Below are 20,934 nucleotides of genomic sequence, written 5' to 3'. Positions count from 1 at the left end.
TGCTGTGAAAGTCCATCTCAAAAGGAGGACTCCCCACATATCAGAACCGTTTACTCAAAATACCAGCACTGCCAGTACTGAGTCATTTGAAATTCTGATCATGGTGAAAAACTGTTGGGACAGCACAGACTGTGGCAGCACGCCCAAAAAAACCTGGCAATACATTAGTGCATATGGATGCCATTTTGGCAAATTATATTTGCCATTTCTGAGAAATCCTGGTAGCCAGCCAGGCTTAACATAATAAAACAGCTGTGCTACAGTTACTGTTTCATAATGTCACATACTGCTAGTAATATTAAGAACCCTGCCCTCAACTTGAAGGAAGACATCCGCCACTCCAAACACTAAAAAAGGACAAACTAGAACAAAACACAACTTTTAAAACTTTGTCTATTTACACGATTCAAGATTTCACTGATACTTCACGTGTTGCATTTGAACCAGTTATAGCTGCAAATACATCAATATTTTATAAAACATGCCAAAGCATTTGCAATGCTTTTGTTTAAATCCACTTTAATAGTTCATGTGATGCACATATTTAGCATTCCAAAATTCATTATAAAATAATAACTGAAAATAATTAAGCTTTTCTTCAACACAAACAAAAAACAACTTCACACTTCTGACATCTGTTCCCCCCTCTCATGGGTCCTAGTCTGAAAGTATTCAGCCTCACATCAGAGAAGTAGTACCAAAATATTCTGTCACAGAGTCTTTAAACAAGGGCATAACAACCGAACTATGACTGGCAGAACAGCTACTACACATACACAGCAATGTGTCTTCATAACATTAGTATTTATTTCCATTTAAACAAATTTTATTACAATTTCAGTAAGTCAGACACAGCTCATAGGCAATTAGCCAACAGCCTGATGGAACACATTTTTGCCTGCTCAACAGGCAGAACAAAATATACTTCTGCTGTCACCAGATGCAGTGAGCTCCTGTATCAAAACATAAGGGGAAAACAAACACATTTGTTATTAATGCTAGATGGGTGCATCAGGAAAGCAATGCCCAAGTAAACTATGCTGGGTACTGCAACACAGCAGCTATCACAACTTGAATAAAGTGCTCCTCTTCCACATTCAGAATTTCGGTTTATAATAGAAATTTTTAGCAGTGGTCTAACCTTGCTTTCAGAACGAAGGGTAAAAGCCTGATAAAATTTAACAGGATTAGAGTTAGAGTCAGATTAGTTTATCAGTTTTAAAAAGCCTCAGTCAACAAATTCGGAATAAGAACTTTGCCAATATAGTTTCCACATATTTTTTTCACTGAAGTATTTACCAGCATTTCTTCATGTAAAGCACTTCTTTTCTTGAAATTTGCTATACGTTCCCAGCCTCCCCCCCGTCCCTTTCTTTCTTCTGGCTGAAACCCTACTCCCCATTAATTCTAAATTAAGTATATGTACCTTGGCCTTAAGACGCTAATGCTGAAATATTACCTGGAACAAATATTAAGCTATAAGAAATAAATATTAACAGAAAGCCAGGAAGCCGAGGATAAACTACAACAGGGACATGAAACGTGCCCACATTCTCTCCCCCAACCGGCATGTGGAAGTTGAATCAACAGAGCAATATTTTATAGTCAATTTGCTATTATCTGGGGGAGGGCTATGGGAAGACAGCTTATACCAGACAATGGAAAATATCTCATTAACACATGCACTACAGGAGGCCTTGGCCAGCCAAATTCAAACTGGCTCCAGCTGAGCTATTTAGGTGGATCTATACTGCACTCCTCACTTCTCCTGGAGCTCTTTTTTGGGAGTTGGAAGAGAGTGCTTCAACTCTTACCCAACGCAAAAACTGAAAAACAAGTTACAGTGTGTATCAAAGGGATTTCCTCCCACCTCCATTCCCACTTCAGCCCTGGGCACCTTCAAATCTCAAACGTTTCTAACCCTTCAGACCTCTTGCATCAGGAAGACAGTTCCCAGATTTGCTCTTCTACTGTCCACCCTTTCCTCACCCCAGGCCAGACACTATTTTGGTAATCCTTGCCTAATAAACCCACCAGAAACCCATTCCCGTTGTATAAAGCAGCACAAACTAAAAATTGTCTTATATTTTAATCACAGTGCATAACGGAACTAATCACACATAGCAAACATATTGCTTTAGTTCCTTCTTACCTCCCAAAAGAAAAATATTTTTTCAAAATTTGAGAAAACAGTCCTAAGATTCCAAGACAGAACAAGCATCAATATGGAGTAACAGGGCTAAATCTTCCAATAATAAATACAGTCTATTTCATCACCCGTCAAAACTTAAAAGCATTAATTTCCCTATTTATGTATTAGGAGTTCAAAGTAAAGACAAACACTCCTCCCTGTTCTTGGCTTCTCATATTCAGAAAAAAAGCCAAAAAGAGGAGCAAAAAGCCTACAGCATTCCTACAATCACTTGCTAGGAGGTGGCTCTAGTACTGGAACCCTCAGAAAAACTAACCAGAGGCAACTAAAGGTATAAATTTAAAGCAGATTAGATAAAGTGCACTCAATAGTTCTGCCAATGTTCTTACTCAGAATTGATACACTTAGCACAGAATTAAAGTAGCCTTTGTTTAATTAAGTAAATTAATATTTGTAAGCAACTAAATTAAATTCACCTGAATTGCAAGTCAGTTTTTCCACACACAAGTTTAATGCAATTTAATTAATCTATTTTAAAACATTAATTCAGACTAACTCTTCTGAGCAGTCCCTTGTAAACAAACCTATTTACTGAAATATCGCATGGCTTTACAAAGTCACAGGGCATCATTCCAAAGTGTATAATCAAAAACATCCAATGCCTTGTTAACATATAAAAACATGCACAAAACATAAATCATCTCTCTCATACTAATTAGTGAAGATAGATATTTTAAAAAAACATTTTCCAGAGCTCTGGTCTACTCAGAGTGTTTCACTGAACTTCTCTTATTTGAGCAGCTAATCACTCCCCTGGCTACTATTTCTCATACTTCAGTCTGCACTATAATAAAAAAAATTACTTCTGATTGTGTGAAAAAAGCTGAAGAATGCCATTTTACTTTGCCCAGCACAAAAGCCACAAATGTTTTTCCTCTTCATTTCACTTTCCCTTTAAATCAATTAAGGCCAATTTTCAAGTATGTCATTTACATTACAAATATATATATTCTTCTTTAGTGGTTGTAACCACTATTAGCCAATCAGCCCATTTTTCTGAGCCTAATACCTACCACGAATGGGACAAAGGTCCTTATCTTGCTAAAAGCTATGATTTATTGACACCTATAAAAGTTTTCCAAGCCAGCTGGACTACAAAGGCAAACCTAATAATAAGAATATATTTTATACACGCATGCAAGTGTATTAATCCTCTGCGAGGACAACACTGTGCAAAAGTAAAAAGACCTTATTGCTGTAAAGGGATTATAGTATAAAGATCACCTTCCCTCTGAAGGTGAAGATCCACAGAGGACATAATACTCATCAACTCTACTGCTTCAGTTAAGTCACTTCAACTTCCCCAAGTACTTGTCCCTTCAGGGAAACAGCCCAGAAGGACCACTGAGCTTTAAGTCTCTGCAAAGAATAATCCACACCAAGAACGTCTTTGTGCAGTTCAGTTTAATCCACTCTGGAAGCAAATTATGGAAAACCAGCAAAAAGGCACTCAAAGTACAAAACAACATTTTTCACATGATAGTCTTAAAAAAGAATAACCAGCATGCTCAGGTTATAACCCCAGCTAATGCGGCAACAGATCTGCACTGAGAAGCCTGTTGTTGTCTTCACAGAAACAATCTCTATGAGCAGTCCCATGGAAATAACTGGGAAATGTTTGTATAATTTGATACATGAAGTTATTCACGGGTATTACAAGGTTCAGAACCTGACAATGCTCTTTCAGTCTTGCTCTGTGACTTGCAACATTTCTATAATCCCAAAGTCTGGCTTTTTCTCAAAGATAAAGTCACTTTAGTTGGCAGCTAGAACAGAGCCTTCCTACACTAATTAATAATTCCCCAACAAGCCACATCACTGCAAATGTTAATGCACTGTAACAGATGAGGAATAACATAACAAGCAACAATTTAATAGCATGCAGGGTTAAATGCACTGTAAATACATGAGCTACAGGCCTCCCTTATGTTCCAGCTCTCTGAAGCTGCAGTCTATCAGAATATGAAGTTAAAAATCATTTTTGGGGGAGGATGGGATGGGGATCAGAATGTACACTTCTTCACAACTGCAAAAACTATAAAGGAGAAGATCCCAATCTTTCTTAGCATCTGTTTAGCTTTCATCCTTTTTTCTCAATCCATCTTAAAAGGCAAGTAAAAACCGTGTTCTAAGTAAATTTCATAGTAAAACTACACAAGCATTTCAGTTTTACAATTTAAAAAATTAGTGTAATAATATACAGGCATCCTTGGTTCAGCCAAAGATCAGAAAAAAAAAGTCTATCCTCCCAAAACATGACAGAAACATTGCTTATCTGTGAAAGCATGGACACCAGCCATAACATTCTGGAGATAGATATATAAAATAAATATCACTCACAAAGATGCTATGCTGATGGATTCCAGGGCAAATTCTTAAAATACAGATAGCAACAGAAAAAAGGAAACAGCTGTTCCAAGAATAAAGGATATTGAAATTTCTTTGGAGTACAAAATCTTGCAGGGAGGCAGAAATTTTCAGATATTGCTATGAAAGCTCACATTATTATTATTATTGCTTTGTTTCTAGAAGTATTCCTTTTTTTTTTTTTCTTTTCATTCCACCTGGTACAAGTCACTGTTTTGCTTGGAAGCCTTTCTCTTTGAGCAACCTGGTCTAGAGGAAGGTGCCCCTGCCCATGGCACAGGGTTTGGAACTAGGTGATCTTTAAGATCCCTTCCAACCCAAACCATTCTATGATGATAACTCTAGCTCTTCTAATACACTGCCATTGACCACAATCCTAACACAATGTATATAAACTAAAACAGAAATACCGCTGTCCAGCTTAACACATTCTGGCAAAAGGAACGACAGCACTGAGTGTGTGGCCACATACAACAGCAACTCAAGCACAAATTCTCTGTGGACCTTGTATAAACACTCTTGTTGCTGTCATCTGCCAATCTTTGATATAATTCTTCCCAAGTGAGCTAGGAAGGATATGTTAGCACCTATTACAGCTACCCTTTCAGGTGCTTAGACATGCAAAAAAGTCTGAATTTAATTTTACAGACATATAAACCCTTGAACTTAATGAGACTACCCATATGGACTGGATATACGTAAGTGTTTGCAGATTCAGTGCCTTAAGGCAGAGGTCAGTTTTCTGCATCATGGTGTGATTATTCAGGACATCGGTCATTAATGCTAGGCACATTATGTATGTATGGCTGAAAAAAACAGCAAATATGAAACAAGAACTGCCCAGACAGCAAATGCAGTACATGCAGAACCAGATGGAGTCATCTTGTTTTATTGTTTTCATCCACTAGATGGAGAATCTTTACTGATAACAGCTCCAAAAAAACCCAACACTGCAAGTACTTAAATTCAAAGAACCAACTTCCAGAATTAGTTTCATATTATTTATATAAAAGTGTCTCCAAGCCTCAAAGAACTTCTACCCATGATGAGAATTTTTTTGAGATAGGTAGTCCAGACATCCTCTGAACTCTGGGTAACTGTACCTTCATTTGAAGTTCAAAATTACTACTTTTTTTTTTATAACCTCTTAATCTATTTTTCTGTGATACCTCATACTGAGTTTAGGAATTTCAAAACACTGCCTAACACAATCAGAATTATTTGGGGCAGATCTTAAAACAAAAACTGTAACACTGATAAAAATATTTTTCTTTTGTGCCTCAATAAACTCCAAAACATCCTGCAAATGTTGGGAATGGACATAATTTTGGTGAGATTATCAGCAGGACTTGAAAGCTTGCAGAGTGTACTCCAATTAATGAAGGCAGCTCCACAGTGTCAGATTCAAAGCATGCCTTAAAATATCACACATAACTCACTGTGCCTATGTCTTTACATAGAGATGGTTGTACCCTTGGGCCTTTCTACACCAGAAACTATACTCAGAAAAAGTGTGTTAAGTTTGGTGCTGTAAATTTCATATTCAGGAGTACTTTCATATGTTCCTAGCAAAATGACATTCTTGCTAAACAAGTAAAATCAAAACCAAAAACTATGCTAGTGCTATTTCTAGTAGAAACATGAATGAACAAGAAAAATGAATGGAATGAAAATACAGCTGCACCTCAATTCATTGTCATGTTGTCCTCAAGCAGAAAGCTCTTACCAGAATATTATGTATATGAGAAAGAGCAAAACTTTGCTTGAAGTTTAATACTGCCTGAGAAAAGTTGTGAAGTCTTCTTCCAGTCCCAGGAATCAAACACTTGGAGGAAGGGTACAAGCAGTACAAACATCTTTTACAGACACCAGGATGTAGCCTTTTCCAGGTGAGCATCCTCTACACCAGCGGGATCTGCATTATGCTCATGAAACCTAAGTTACTTCACGAAGAATCAAGGAAGCACATTTTCCCCCCGCAAGGATGTGTAGACTGGAACAAAGTTTATCACCAGATCTTTGGGCCTAAACTTGCACATGAGAGAAGACTTTGGAGAACACAATTTCTATCAAATTTAAGTTTCATTACTACTTTTTTTTCCTGGAGGGGGGGGGGGGCTTACTGATATTAAGACATTTTCAAATCTCAATGGTATAGACTGAAATAATTTTGAGATATTTCAACTTCAGTTTCCCATATGAAGTGGACACCAAAAAGCTGAAAAGTTCTTTAAGACTATACATGATACATTTGTAGCTGCTTTCTAGCTAAGACGACTGTGTGTTGTTCAGAAAGTCTTTGAGATACTTTCTGTACAACTACTGGTTCAACTCAAAAGGATTTTTTTATGTATGCAAAAAATAACAGAGTTAGATACCAGCTATTTATTCAGTATTTGAATGCCCTTTGGAAAGTGGGAAATAAATAGCATAACAAAAGGGTTGCAACTAAAAATAACAGTTCTAAAGAACTGTCAGATGCTACTGGGAGAAAGAAGGAGGTGAAAAAAACTTTTAATATTAAAACACTTGCTAAAACGTGCTGAATAAGTGACAGCTTCTGAATATTGACCACCTCCTTCATATATATAATAATTTATACCTGATAAAAGCATTTGCACACACCTCTAACATAGCTTCATTAACTATTTCAATATTAAGTAGCTATCCCATAAGTTTCCTTCCTGCTTAATACTTTAATTCTATTGCTGTGCAGCCATTTGATATTTGTGAAAATGTATGCAATCTATATTATTTTAAGTTTATTTACCTTTTGCAAGACTGAAAGTACACAGTCAAAATCAAAAGATGGGAAATAAAGAGATTTTAAGGAAATTAGCACAGTTTTCAATTTATGCCTCTGAAAGCTCAGTTTTTCCATTATGTTGTCCAATCATTTCAGTATCAAAAAGTAATTTTTTCCCCCTCATAAAAAAAGAACTAATTATCTATACTCAAGAAAATAGCTTCATGAATGGTATCACAGATGGTACTTTAAATGACCACTGAAATGGCAAGGCCATTAACTCAATGCAATTGTTTAATAAGAAATGTTTACCAAAGAACAAATTTGAGCATAGATTAAATTTTCCATGAAGATTCCCTCTTTCAGAAGCCCTCACAACCGTGAAGCGTTGGTGGCATTGGGCTCTGCCTTGGTGGGAAATGCCACAGCAATATGCCACAAGACTTACTGACTCCATAGGAAGGCTTATCACCAATTTTGGCATCAATGACCACATGCCAACAATAAGCCCGTGATTCTTCAAACCTTCCAACAACATTTATTCCAGGTTTATAAACAGACCTAGAAGAAAGGCTGAGTGAAGTATAAGCTAGCAACCATACTGTAGAGAGGAGGGAAAAAAAAACCCAACCCAAAATGACCTGGATAAGACTTCTGTCTGAAGGATTGAACTACTGAATTTTTAAACCACATCTTGTGCTACTGAGTCTGCCAAAGCAAATATTACTTCACAAGCCAAACACTGCAATTTAGTGTAAACAGAAAATTATTGCTTTTAAGTATGTTGTTAACAAGTGTATAATAATCGGGGGGGTTAACTAAGTTTCTTCTTTGTTTTATTAGAAATTATCCAAAAGCGGGGGGGGGGGGGGGGACACAATAAAACCTCATGCTTCCCAAGGAAAAAGCATTAAAAGTGACCAAAAAAAATTCTTTAAGTTATGGGTAAAGAGAACTGGACTTTTTAATTAACAAAAAATACCTTTTATTCACTTTCATAAACATCAGATTTAGGTTGCAGACTATTATTTGCTCTAAAGAGTTAAAGATACCACTAAATTCAGAGTACGTTTTCAAACTGAAATCACAGCAGTAGGCAGATATAAGAATGTTCGTCTTTGATAAAACTAAAAACTGGCTCTGACAAAGATCTCCAAGTTTAACACCACCCATGTTTTTCAAGCATAAAGAATCAGAAAGTTCTCTACTTAACGCCAAGTAAAAGATCATTTCGAAACTTTAGTTAGTGCAAAAAACTGCTTGTGTGTGTTTCTGGAAGCGGACATGCTGCAGAAATAACGTGTCAGTGTCTAGATAAAAATGAAAGCAACAGTAACTAAGCCCTGCATCTTGGAGCTGTACTCCTGAGCACTCGCACCCTGAAAAATCCAAGCGCAGCTCCAACGTCACAACTACATCACATTACCAACAACACACTACGCTAGGACTAGAATGGCATGATGAAAATCCCCATCAGGGAAATTCCAACCAGGACAGACTGCCGAGGAAAACATCTTGCCCCACGCTGGTTTGCAACAAAACAGCACTGCTGAGAAGCCACTTCCATCTGGCTCTACTGTTCTACGTCCAAAGCTGCTACTCCTCTCAGCCCCAAGATATCGCGTGCATGTCATGGGCACATAGAGGAGCACAGACACTATGCCAGAATCTGTTTTCCTCTGACCATCATATTCCCTCGCCATGTTAAAACTAGCTCTTCTACAAAAACAAAACACGAATGTGGAGGCAGGCTGTGGGAATCAGACATACACCTGAGCCTGACCTCCTTTGGTGTGCTTCGTAAGACACCCTTGTCTTACAAGCACACGTTTTTCATTGGCAGAAGGAATTACGACTTTCTAATACTTTAACTTTCCAGTTTAATTGCCTCTTTGCAGGAAAGAGGCTTTTGTCACATGACTTAGAGGCCTTGCTTCATAAAGTTGTGCAGTCTAAACGCAGCAGACACCCCAGGACCAGTATGCACTATGACAAGCATCTGGCTCAAGTCCAAGGGAAATGTGTGCAAAATGCTTTACTCTCATGTGTTCAGCTTACCTAAAACAGAATCTTTGACCACCAAAGGGAACAATATAATTTATATTTTTCTATCATTTTATATTTTTCATAGTATGTGCACTGCTAATCTTCTATACACTGGAAAAACTTTCAGATCTAGCAATTCCAGGGGGGACAAGGACAGACCCCAATGTTGGCACAGGCTTCTACTATCAAAAAGCATGTGGCCAAGATAAAATATACAAGAAGTAATCTGCTTACTCAAAAGTCTTCTAATAGGTTTACCTCCTGTAGCTATCTAGAAAAAGGAAACATTCAAGCTGCTGAAAGAGACCTTAGCACTGTTTTAAAACACAGGGGTAATACCCGTTCTTTTTAAATTCTTACCACAATTCTTATGAAAATAAACTAAAGAGCATCTTTTCAGTAGAAAAACGTAGAGCAAGTAGTTTTTGACATTCTGAAATATTTTCATTAGAACAGTCTCATCCTGTTTTGCCATTGCCCCGCCCTCCTCCAGAAAAAAAAAGAAAGTCACTCCAGATTTAAACTTGCCAGACTATATATTCATAGGATGTTAAAAGAGAGATAAACTGGTACATGTAACAGACACATTTGTGTCTAAGGAGCAGGGAAGGAAGGGGTGTTTAACTTCACACTTGCTATGAATCCACTCCATGGGCAGGAGAGATGGATCCTCTTTTCATCATAAAATACAGGTGCTCCAACTTTCAGAGGAAAATTTGAACTTATCTGTTTTTCCCTTAAATGGTCTAAGTCAGGGTTTTACAAACAGGAAGCAAGATAAAATAATTTTGTTCAACAGACGACATTACAAATTATTTTATTTAAAGCCCCAAACCCAAATGATTTTACGAAGTTAATCCTTTTGTGCACTTTTGCTTAACGTCTTAACATGCAATCTAACAAGTGGTAGGCAAAATTAAGTGCTTAACAGTAGCTTTAAAAACCTAAAACTGCAAGGAAACAAGTGTTTGACATGACTTTTATTCTTTTTATTTTTACTTGAAAAAAAGATTACGATTTAGCCCTTTAATGAATATGTAAAAAACAGAAAATAAAATTACTTCAATAGTTAACAACTAAATATCAAGTTTCAAACTAAAGGAAATCAAATCTGTGAAAAAAATTTTATTGGCAAAGTTCAGAATACATAGACATTTTGTTGTCCTAATGCTAATCATTAGCTTTGCATTGCCTCCTCCTACAAGTAGCTCTTCTGCTCAATTCAGATAAACAATTCCTGTAGATCTCTGGGACAAGAGCTTCTGTGCACAAAGAGAAATACCCATCTCTTCCTTTCAAAATGAGTGTACTGAGAGAGTCTTTACTTTCTAAGGACCATCACAGCAACTTCAATTCAAGGCATTCTTCAATGAAAGATAAGATGACATTCAAGTTCTGACAAAATAAAGGCATGTATTCTTCCTGCGCAGACAATGCTTTACAAGTCTAGGGAAAAGCTCGAGATAAAGACCAGAAACAACCTCAAGTCCTTGAAATATGCAAATGTGAGCATATTACTGTAATTAATGTGGATCTGAATCCCACAGCACTACTCCTTGCAAAAATCAAGGTAAACCCCTAAGTAGCACTTCTGGTTACATGCAGCTGTGATTATAAGCTCATCTTTCTTCACCTAATCAGTCCAAAACAGTATAGAACCAAGTATGCACAGTCAGGACACAAGCCCGTTTCAGACATGTTTAGCAAAACATTTGCTGATGGATCCCTTTCAACTGTGAACATTGATAATCAGCGCTCACTATATTACTACTATACTCTTAATGTTATTATTCAATTACTCCAAATGTTAATAATCAATTACCCTTTTAAAAGAACCTTAAATTTTAAAACCTGTCCTGTAACCACACAACTTAAACATGGCTGGATAATTAAAACATTAAAGCCAGTTATTGTTATTGTAAAAGAGATTATAAATTACAAAACAAAGAAAAAAATAGTTAAAAAATATTTTTATCCTCTGAAGGAGATGGAATGTTTCCCAAATCCAAACTCAATCTTTCTACTCTCTTCAATAAATTAACTAGTCTTTCTGCATAACACCTTTTCATGTATTATTGACAAGTGAACTACTGCCAAGATGTCATTTAATGTATGGAGTACGGCTCATATAGTTTCAGACACAATTTCTTGTTATTCTGGTCGATTTCTATGGACAACGTTTAAACATATATTAATAATTTCTAACAGAGAAAATCCATTGTTTCAAGAGGCACTGCTATGAAATTATTAAGACAAAATCTTTTTTTTGTTTGGTATTTGTTTGTTGTTTTGAGATCTTGCTTGAGTACTCAAACTTCTACAAACTTTGTATTTGCTTCTTGAAAGCCTGACATCAATAGGCTACTACACCTAATGTAACCTCACACAGAAGGCAAAAAAAAGTAGCAAAAACTGTTCCAAACTATCATTCTACAACAATTTGAAAGCTGCTTCCACTGAAGCAATCACTCTGTTGCTCACACCCCTCCAAACTTGTTTACTTAAAAAAAAAAAAAATCTTCCTTTGAGAGCTCTAAAAATAAACTGATACATAAACTGTATGTCCCATAGCAAGATAAAATTACTATATTTGGTTAAGTACACAACTTCCCACTGTACAAGGATTTTAAAAACAAATAAATAAATTTTAAAAAGGCAACACTTGACTTGCAAATAAGGAAAAAGGGAAAACTGAGTGTGTTGTCAAACAGATCACTAATATGAAGAGAACAGAAAATACCAACTCCGATATGGATGTGAAAAACGCTTACTGCGGCTTAAATGACCACACACGCAAAACAGCACCTCAGGAGGCTATTTTTTTTTTTCCTCTCCCCCTCTAGCAGGCATTTGAAAAGCAGCAGCCCCTCACCATCACCGCTACCTGCGAGCGGCGCAGAGAAAAGGCAGAGGCAGCACCAACGTCACCAGTCATTTGCACTCTCCTAGGACGGGGAGGGAGGCAGCGAGTGCGCTCCGCGGTACCCCTTCCCAAAAACGGGCCCGCAGCGTAGCGTCTGCGCGACCCGAGGGAGAGAAGACTCAAATCTGCCTCGTCCTTCAAAACGGGAAAACACAAGCCTCAGGAGACGGGGGGAGGGACAGGGCACGGTCTTCGGGGAGACCGCCGGGGAGGGACAGACCGGAGCCTCCACCGCAAACGCTGGCAGCCCCCCGCAGCGGTAGCAGGAGCCGGGGCCAGCACTGCGGAGCCCCGGCGACGGGGTGACACCCCTCCCCAGGCCTGAACGCGGAGAAAGCAGGCGGGGAGGGAGGCGACGCGGGGCAGCCCCCCGCAGAGGGCCCGGCTCCGGCGTCCCGCGGCGGGAGGAGGCGAGTCCCCGCTCGCCCCCTCCCCGCCCCGGCCCGTGCGGGTGAGGCGGCGGGGGCCCACGGCCCCCCCGCCTCAGCCCCTCCCCGGAGCCGCCGCCTCGCGGCCCGGGTGCTCGGGCGGCGCTGTGAGGAGCGGGAACACTGTGAGGGCCGAGGCTATACGCCCGGCGTCAGGCCCCCCGGGAGCTCAGCCCCAGCCGTCCGGCCGCGGGGCGCCGCGGTTACCGTGTGCGGTGCTGAATTCTCGTGGTGTTTGTCGAGCGGCTGCGATAATGGCGTCCTTCCTCGCGAGAGATCTCCCTCTCCTCAGCGCGCAGGCGCCGCCGCGCTGCGCCCGATCGGCCCCCGCCCGCCCCGAGCGCTCGCGCAGGCGCACGGGGGAAGCGGCCGCGCGGCCGCCCTTCACCGACGCGCCGCCGAAAGACACTACAATTCCCAGAGGGCAGCGCGTCGGCCCTGCGTTGCCGCCCCCGCCGAGCAGGTCGGGACCTGTAGTACGCGCGCCTGGGGTGGTGCATGCCGGGAAGTGTAGTCTGCACCCCACACACCACGCACGACACCCCACACCTCACACACCATACCCACACACACGCACTACACCCACACACACTCACACAATGTCCCCTCTCTCTCCCCCAATGACCATGAGCCGCACACCTGGCCCTGGCACAACCCTGAGGGCTCAACAAAACCCTCTTGCTCAGACCGGGACCCCACGGCAGGGTCTCGCCGTGCACCCCAGGACGGTGATGGACCCGCCAGCATTTCAGACAACGCAGCCATATGGCTTGGGTGGTGGTGTCCCGCAGCCTGCGATCACATCGTGCTGGGCACAGCTCTGCAGTTCCTTCTCCAACAGCGTCACGGGGCTACTGCAAAGTCCAGTGTCACATCTCTTTTTTTATGAAGCGTTCCGGGACCTGCCAGGTGACATAGCCACAGGATTTGGCCAGCGGAGTTGTCAGCAGGCAGATTAAATGTATATCTGCACCTTGAGAGCCGCCTGCACTGAGCCATTCACACACTGACACATTCCCTTTCCCTACTCCCTTCTCTGGTCCTTCCACTAAATTTCTCCCTGCTCAAATGGCTCCTGAGCACTTGCATCACTGAAATGGGATGATCGGAATGTGAGCTGTCATATTAAGGAGAAAAATGTCACCATGCTCAGAACACAGCTGAAGAACAGGCAGCAAGTGGGAATTTGCTAAATTAGCTCATCAGATTGATTCTTCTGTTGCTTCGTTCTTACATTGGGCGTGAAAACAGAATGACTGGGCAAAGGTGGAAAACCTTCTGTTAACCTTCTAGGTATGATAAAAATATGCAAAAGCACAAAAAGGAAGCACAGAGGAAGTATGCAAGTAGCTCTGAAAGAAGACAAAGATTAGACTATTTTACTATATCCTTATATATCCCAGTGTTGTCCAAACAAGATCATCATCATACCTCATTTTTCAGCTTCAGCATAGCCAGTGGTGACTTTCAGACTTCTGCATTAAAATATTCCTTAAATGAGATGCTTAATTCACTTCTGCAGTGTCAGGACATGCAATTGAATCCACTCTGGTTCAGCTGTAATTGGCTTTCTTGACATCTACAGACCTATGGCTAAATGGAGCTGTTGCCATGGCTGTGGGCTAGCGGTTTGAAATGCCGTGCTCAGGCTCTGTAGCTTTGTCACGTCCAAACTCAAGGTGTCCACTGCAGGACTTTTGTACCTGTATGAAATTAAACAGTGCATGTTACAAAAGCTCCATTTTCTAAAGTGTTTCAGACCCCAGGGGACCAGCAATTCCTCCTGCTCATCTATCTGGAAGTTACGGAGTCAGAGAACAGGACTTGAGGGGTTTTGCATTTCAGTCAGGGAAACTTGTGCTGACTGAGGCATGTGCACCTTGCCTTTCTTCAAAAGTGCTCCTAGTGACTTCTCAAGCTGGTGTTTTCAGTATTAAATAGTTGTCATGAGCTCAGGAATTAACAACCGGTGCATTAGGAAAATCCTTGCTTCTGCTTCCAGATTTGTAACTTGTTCAGCTGAGTCTGTTGATTTATTTACTGTGTTCTCCTCCTTCACAAGCAGATTAGGAAGTTCAAAGGTTAAACTACTTATAAACTGACTTTTCATACAGGATTATTTCACGCTTTGCTGCACAGATTTGGCCTGCAACAGATTTGCCAAACAGTTTCTGCCGCACTCAAGCAATTGCCAGGTCCCAGCTGGAGAAACAGTGATACAACTATCAGCGTACTACCTGCTGTGGAAAGTTGCTAGTGAAAGTCTTTGCCATCATAAACCAAATCCGATGTAAAAGCTGCCCTGTTTTCTCATCTGGACATTCTCTCCTAGAGATTATTAACTCATGTTCTGCTGAGGATGTGAGATCCTGCTCCTCTCTGTATAGCCAGTAAATAATTTCTCAGCTAAAACAACACAATCCAGAAAAACTTCCATTGTCATAAACCGATCATATTATTCACCTATTAACAGTCAAATTAACTGCAGGAAATACTGGCACGATCCAACTGTTGTCTACATCTTTGATCAGAGATAACAGAATAAAAAAATAACATAGCAATTTATCATTAAGAAAGGCTGCAGCACTACCTTCTGCTAGCGAGTCAGTCTGCTCTGATCATGACAGCAACCTGGAATATACAATTAACTTTCCTCTTGTAAGGGTTTTTTCCCCTCTTTATCGGAGACATGATTTTAATTTTTTTTCCCCTATCATTTCTTGCAAAGCAGGGGTTGTTTCCTTTTAAAATTTTGAGTTACACCAATAAATCATGAAGAGACTCTGTTATCACAGCCTATCTCTTGTTCTCCTTGAGATTGACACAGCCAGATATGACATACTCTTCATGCAGCATGAAGTATGACAGAAAACACTTGTAAACAGCGGAAGGAGGAGGATCTTTCTATTCACAACCTAACAGTGGAGACCTTCTTTGTGCTTAAATCAGGAGGTCCAAATTTGGCTTTTAGTCTTTAATTTACAGGACCAACACATGAATGACTGACTTACCCAAGGATAACTGTTTCCTGTGCTTCACAATCTCCTAAGCTTTACGAGCTTTCAAAATGTGCTCACCTGAATATTTCTGCAGTAATGTAAGGACATTCAGTGTGAGTCCCCCTCTAGTGATTGAAAGCTTCACTTTACCTTGGGATAAGAGACTGCCCATGAAAAAGCACCAGGAAGAAGCTGATAAACTCAAAGTTATTTTCTGATTTAAACCATAGTAACTTGCTCAGGTGCCTACATCAATTCCATACAAAAATTAATAAGAACTTCAGGGTGCTAATAGATCAATTTCATTTTTTAATTTTAAAGAAGAAAATACAACCTGTTGCCTTGTTAGTCTGTTGTCACAAATAAAATAACAAGATATTTCTTTGTTGTTTTATTTCCTCACCTTTTTCATCCTCTTTTTTTAGTCTCTCTCGCGTGCGCATTTTATGTATGTGCTAACTTTTCTCTGCCATGTTATGAAGAATCATTTGGTTCCAGGAAATATCTAGCTTATTTTACCGTTGTATCAGCATTCATTTACTATTGTTTCCTAAGGAAGTTGCTGCTTTCACATGTTTTGTGTGGATCAAGAGAGATTGGTATCTCATTCATTGGTTTCCTTTTTTTTTTTTTGTTAGGAAAAAAACTTACCATAGCATCAAAGGTAAAAAATTAACACACTGTGCACACAATTTTGCAGCTGCATCAGCAGCAGGAAAACAAAGGTTGCCAAACAAAGCATTCATTTAAACAAGTGACGGGCATTCATAATTATACCCACTGCTGAGCATGAGAATATAGAAACAAAGGCATGAAGAACACAGAAGATGTGATCAGGGCACAGAAGTAACTCCAGAGTATTTGCCAGAAGAACTCTGTAGGAATAATTTTCTTTCCTATGGAGAAAATCTTTGATTCCATTCTATACTATTAAAAATAAAAGAGTACTTGAAGTTCCCTTGTTAATACAGTTTCTGTTTGAGTTACTTTATTCATTTTCCAAATACTAACTCTCCTAACTGGAGAGGGACACAAACACACCCTTGTGAACATAGCATGCACTATCTTGTGACATAGTGATGCTTCATTAAAAGTTATATAAAATACATTTTTTAAACGAAAATAGTATTAATGCTATTTGTAAACTTGCTGTAGCATTTCTCCTTTTGTCAATAGAAAACTTCTCCGCTGTTGAAATCTGTTGTCAGTTTTCCTCCTCCAAGTACATATTTCCTCATCACTTACTTTACAGACACCATGTCCATTTTCAATTCTCTCAGAATTGTTCTTTGATTTTATTACGGAAAACAGGTCAGGATCAAGTGGGTTTTGCTCCTGAACCTACTTCAGCTAGCTCTATGACTTAGGGCAAGACACAGACATCTTCTGTTCTAACTCTGATCTCACTTCCGGTTTATGCTGAGTAAACTCCATTTCATTCAATGAAGATACTCCTAATTTTCATGAATGAGGATGGAAGAAAAGGCCTTGAATTCCCACAGCAGAGGTAAAAACATCGCTACACATTTGGTCATCTAGCTTGTCAAAGTTCAGGATCTTGAAAGGTCTTTTTTGTCAGTCTGAGAAATAAGGTGAGAAGGCTCAGGCACGATCTCAATGTTCTCTTATTGTTTACATACTGTTCCATCTCCCTGTATACATCATGAAAAAAAAGCGGTAGTATTCCCCTTCTCAGAAATCTGCCATTCTAACAAGCTGTGTGTTTGCACTTTGCCCGGCTGTGATCTTCCCAGGATCACGCTCACAGCTGTTTCTGCTGCCCTTTTACCTTAGTCACACAGCTGATACCTTTGCCCAGTATTTGCTAGTTTGCCCAGCTTTGTCCAGGTTTGCCACAGACCATGTTTACTTGTCAGGTACCACTATCATCATTAGTCTTTCTTAATCCCTAGGATTACCAAAAGCCTGAAGGGGAGCTCATCACACTTACTGATTTTAGAGGATTTTATCCTTTTCTTCAGGCTGAGGGTTGCCTGAGAACTGCTTTTTCATTCAGTGTGTAGTCCCCACCTTCAGATTTTTTTCCAGGAACCCAGATACAAAATGTTACATAGCATCAGTGTATCATTAATGCTATTCTAAGCAGAATTTGACCATCTCCTAGTTCCAGACCCGCATCCGTTTAGACACATGTTCAAAATTATCTGCAATGTAACCCCATTTTTTTCAGGTGTGAGAGGTAAAATAAACTAAGTGTAAATCTTCATCAGTGGCCAGAGTGACAGAATGTCCCCTCAGCAAGTTTCCATATAACACCGCATTTGTCATATGCCGGATGGTAGGGCTACCATTTGGAGAGGTCCTGACTGCTGATGAAGTACAACAAAGGCAAATGCCAAGTCCGGCGCTTGGGATGGTGTAATCCCATGCTTCAGTACAACCTGGGGACTGACTGCGAGGGTGAAAAGCTCTGGAGAAAAGTGCTGCAGATCCTGGAAGACAAGCTGAACCTGTATCAGCAATGCACCCTTGCAGTGATGAAGTTTAATGGCATAGTGGACTGTATCAGAAAGAGCATGGCCAGCACATCACGAGACTATTCCCCACCACTCAGCACTTGTGACGACACAACTGGAATACTCTGTCCTGTTTGGGGACCTCTAATGCAAGAGAGAGAATGAAAAACTGCAGGGAGTAGAGGTGGTTAGCAGGCTGGTGAGCTCCGTCGCATTGCAAAGTGTCCTAGCAAAACTTGGACATCAAAGAAAAGCTTCCCTTGGGCTGAAGTAATATGTAACCCATGGGAAGGGTGGACAATGCACAGAGGAACGAGTGCTGAAGCCCACCTGACTGCTTGTGAAAGCTGCCCTAGGAGGTTTCACAGGGACTCCTCAGCAGCAATGCCATCCAGGCAGCTCTCCACTACTTGACTGATCATCCTGTGAGCTGTTATACAACAATAACTAGGGGAGGAAAATGTTGATTATGAAACCACTTTCCTTGTATCTCTTTAATTACAGTAAGACTATATTTTTTTCTGAATTGTTGGGCTTGACGTGCCAATGTTGCAACTGAGACAATATTAGGACAGGAACACCCTTGCAAGCATGATGCCAAGAGAATCAGATTTCTTGAAACACCAAATCAAGGACGTAATTTTCTCTCTGTAAGCAACAGCATTCATTTAAAGTTAACCAGAATGTAAGTACTGGCAACACTCTAGTAAGCACCAGAAAGAAAACAAATATTGATCTTCTCTGCCTAGTCTGGAGGCACTTACAGCAAAAGCTAGATGGGTAGTGACAGCAAGAAATTTCTAGATTTTTACTTCACTAGTTTCTGTGAAGATAAAGTAAGCACATTTCCATTGTGCACAGTCACACTCCACATATGTAATTACTCACAATTACGAGCAACAATGTAAGTTTGATTTTGCAGTTCTTTAGGCATAACCCCTGCAATGGCTTGCACTTAGATACTCTGAAGCAGGCAGCTGAGGTAATAAATGACAAGAATTAAGACAGACTCTCCTATATAGTAGGTTTTGGAATAGTAAATAGCACAGATAAGCTCGCCACTTTAGGATACCAAAGAGGATTCCCTGATCCCGAGCCTTGCACTTACAGCCTCATGATGAAAGATGACAGACACGCATAAGCTTAGTGAAAATATCACCAAGCAACTAATTCAAATTCAAAACACCAAAGTTTGTTAAGTAAAAACAAACAACTGTTGAAAAACATTTCACGGATATTCATGGATTAAGAAAGGAGTGACTTTTAATGGCAGAATGTTTAATAGTCTTGTAATTTCTGCTTGCTCTGTCATTGATAGATTCTGTAGCTTTTAAAATATGCCCTCCTACGTACTTAATAATCACATGGATTTTGCAAATACTTATTGTGCTGTCATGACCCTGAGGCCACTAAGAAGTTTTAATGGCCCTGATAAGCCTCACCTGCAGCCTCCACCCACAGCCTTGCCCATGGGCCAGGAGCCCATTTAAAGCTCAGGCCGGGACCCCTAAGCTCTGTTGTTAAGGTATTTGTCTTCAGGTTTGTCTTTGATCCTGTCTGTAGGAATAATCTTTAAACCCTTGTTGCTGCTTGTCTTTGGCCCTGTCTCCTTTTGCTCCTCTCTGAGCGCTCTCTCTCCGGTTGGACCTTGGACTTGGTTTGTCACTCGTGGAGTTTGGGGCTGCCAAGGGACCCTTTTACCAGTAGCCAGCTCTGCCAGCTGCGTTCAGCCTCCGTGGGGTGGCAGCTTGCTGTTGAGGGCACTGCCTGTGCTGGGGTCATCCTTGGCTCCCTGCTCCCCTGTCTTTGGGGAGTAGCTGGCCCGTGCTGCTCCCTGACATGCCCAGGGACCCTGTTCTAATGGCTTTCCATCTTCTCCAAAATGAATTGCTTGCCTGTGTTTCTGTACTTGGCCTGAGAACCTACAGCTCCAACTCAGAAGCTACTTTTGTCTGTGACATCTACGTAGATTGCAGCTATGGGAGGAAGAGCATCAATTTGTTCTGCCCACTAGAAAAAGAAACCCAACACTTCAGCTGGGTCAAAGTGGTATGTGACTGGGAGGGTAAACTATAGTTCCTTATGTCTGTTCCTATTTCTAGTCTATATGAAACTATTCCTCTTATGGGACATCTGATAGTTCAAAAGAACAAATTCCTCACCTTAAGGCTGCAATGATACTTTATTACATGCTCAGAGCTAAAATACTCTTCTGCAGGAGGCTGCTCCCCTTCCTGTTGTCCTGGGCAAGCCTTGTGTACCTACTAGATTTCTGCAAATCCCTCAGTTTGAGCAGTCACTTGAATTACAGCCGCTAATGATAGCAATTCTTAGCTATCACTATTCAAATTCAAAGCATGTATGCATGAGGAAAAGATAAGAAACATCTCCTTGCATAGAAAAGAGCAGTTTCTGTAACCCTTCGGTGTTCTTCGAGCCAGATGAGAAAGAACGTGCAAAGCACAGGTAGAATAATCATCAACTAGCTGGCCCTCCAACAAAATGTAGAGCCAATGAAGAAGCTTGTCCAGAGACAAGTTGAAAATTAACTACTTGGTTAGCCCCACCTCTCCAACCAGGAAAGGGTGCTCTCAAAATTTTTTTTAAATAGGTCTGGAAACCCCTCAGTTATCTTGAAGCTCTATATCCGCAGGATTTCTTTGCTCTACTTTGTGTTGATAGGTCGCTCAGCTCTGGAAAGCTCCTCTGGCTGTTTGACAAACTGAAGATTTTAAG

This window comes from Phaethon aethereus, assembly GCF_964289735.1.
Source record: "Phaethon aethereus genome assembly, chromosome: 13".
NCBI lineage: Eukaryota > Metazoa > Chordata > Aves > Phaethontiformes > Phaethontidae > Phaethon > Phaethon aethereus.
The sequence above is the reverse complement of the archived record's forward strand: the minus strand, read 5'-3'. Positions refer to the sequence as shown.